This window comes from Urocitellus parryii, unplaced genomic scaffold (assembly GCF_045843805.1).
Source record: "Urocitellus parryii isolate mUroPar1 unplaced genomic scaffold, mUroPar1.hap1 Scaffold_186, whole genome shotgun sequence".
Lineage (NCBI taxonomy): Eukaryota > Metazoa > Chordata > Mammalia > Rodentia > Sciuridae > Urocitellus > Urocitellus parryii.
In genome coordinates, this window is record NW_027552297.1 from 55,999 (window position 1) to 58,574 (window position 2,576).

The following is a 2,576-nucleotide window of genomic DNA, read 5'->3' on the forward strand; positions in this document are numbered from 1 at the left end:
TGGCAGGTTTAGGGTGGCAGGGTTTTTTTTTTGTTTGTTTTAATCTTTTGAGATGTAGGAAATGCACCTCAGAGCCTCAGGATGCTGCAAGATTTCCTCCCAGAAGTGGGACCTAGCCCAATCAGCAAAATATATGCATTTAACCTTGCATATAAGGTCATTTCAGTTTATGAATTATATATGCTTGTATATTATTCATAAATTTTTTAAAAATAAAAATTGCTGTAAAAAATCATTTAACTTTCTTGTTCTCTGGTCTTTTTGAGAGACAGATAGAACTTTGAGCTGAGAAGCAACCCCCCTAAAGCAACAAATAAAAAAAAAAAAAGCATAAGGCACAAGGGTAATTTAAAATTTTCTGGAATTCACATTAAAAAAGTGAAAAGAAACAGTTGAAATTAATTTCAATCACATAAACCAATATGTTTATAATATTACTTTTATGTGACTAAGAATTAGTAGTGAATTGTATGTATTTTTTAAATGACACTCTCAGATATGAAATTCTCCAGAATATCTTAGCACAGCAGCCAACTTCCAAATATGAGAACTGTGGGTTCCCTTATGTCAAAGAGGTAAGCCCCTGGTCTATCCTTTTATGTGCTCAAGTGGAGGGATAAAATTCCTTACTAGTATTTCTCCTCTGGCCCAAGAGCAGTAGAGACAATGCCCTGAATGAGAGCAGGGAGCTCCACAGAAAGGTCTTCTAACTTGGTACTGGTCAAAGTCTCTTTCCAATTGTAGTTATCAGAAAAAAAAAGGAAGATGAGTTTCCAGGGGCTTGGGTATTTTCTGTCCACAGCCTTGAATCTATAGTTTATATTCATTAAAGACAAATTTCTTATTTGGAATTTGGCCTCAAACCTAGTGGCTGAGATGTAAAATCTGTTTCTGTTTGTGGACAAAGTCCAACAACTATATAAGCAAGTAGGCTGGGACTCAGAATTTCTAAGCTGTGTCTGATTGCAAAGGCAAAACACTTCCACCACATCACAAGAAACGTGAAAAATTCCTTATTGTCTTCATATTTTGAAAGTGACAGTTATTCAAATTAGCAGAATTTATGATATAAGTATATAAAATCCAGTCCAATGTAATACCTAGTATAATATGAACCGAACTATTTTATATATCTCAGATATATTTCCAGATCCTGGGAATCCTGGTTCAGTTTACATTATTATACCAAGATCTCCCAAATAACTCTCAAACTACACATTGCCATTTCAATTAAGCCTTTAGTACTTAGCAATGACAGTCACTATTCTCTCCAAAGAACAAGATAGTCAGCGTGACATGCCTGTCTTCACCTGGCCTTATATTTAATCAAAAAAAAAAAAAAAACAGGAAAGGGATGTTTGGGAGTTTAGCCAATGTAAGCAAGCATGTACAGAAGCCAAAGTGGGCATTTAACAGCACAATGAAATGGGTACATTGGTATTTCCCACAGGACTTGCCAATTGGCATAGCAGCAAGCAAACATAAGGGAAGTGGGTCAAAATGACACTAGTTGAGTTCAAGTTAGATTAGAGAATAGTTACTAATGTCTACACAATTAATCTCTGACAAGTTACATTGCCCAATAATAATGAAAAGAAAAGAGACCAATTTTACATTGTATAAGAATTGCCATTTTGTGTTGCCAAGTATGTTATTAATGGGTACAGAGGTGGGGCTTTCCCATGGGAGAAGCATTTCTACATGATATTGAGTCTCATAGTAAAATGAAGTCTGTTTGGTCATTGCCCGTATAGCCTGGCCCATAAGAACATCAATGGCAAACACCAGCTAGAATCCATCACACACACCATTTACACATCAATATATACATTGATATTGAAAATGTGGTAAGTTTACTAAAGGTTTATCAATTATAGACACAGGCTGATCTAGACGAATAGAAAAAACCACCAAGTCCTATGTTTTAAAGGCAAGCAGCAGAAAATTGTATTATTAAGGGCATATAGCAAAAAATGCCAACTATGGATACATAATTATTGGAAGTAACATAAATCATCAGAGAATTTGAATCTGAATTTCAGACAAGGAATGTGTGACATATTGTATTTGGACATGTGAATGACATGAGTGTTCATGATGACAAAGTCATAAGCTTCTTAAAAGAAAATTTATGCGGGATGTAAGATAATAGTTAAGCAGTACCTTCACAGTAACTTCAAGGCATTTTATCAGCCATGGAGGCCTGGCACCTACTTAATTAATACTTTCCGGGGAGCCATTGTTCAATTGTGTCCTCCAAAAGCATCCAATTGTAGATATGAGAAAACACAGGCTTCTAGATATCAAATGATCTCTCAACAACATAAGTGAGAGCTGAGAACTGCCCAGGACAGAACTGTATAAAATTCATTTGAAGCTCCTCCAAGTCTGGATTGTTCTTAATATAGAAGATGTCCATCAGGAGAAACGTGATTTCTTCCCCCATTTTAAAAAGACAGCATAGAGAAGATATCCCAGGAGGTCCATTTGACTTGAGAGACTATTGTTTACTCTTCTTTCATGTGAGGAAATTCTTCAGAAATAGCTTTTTGTTGTAGAGGTAAATGGAAATTCAG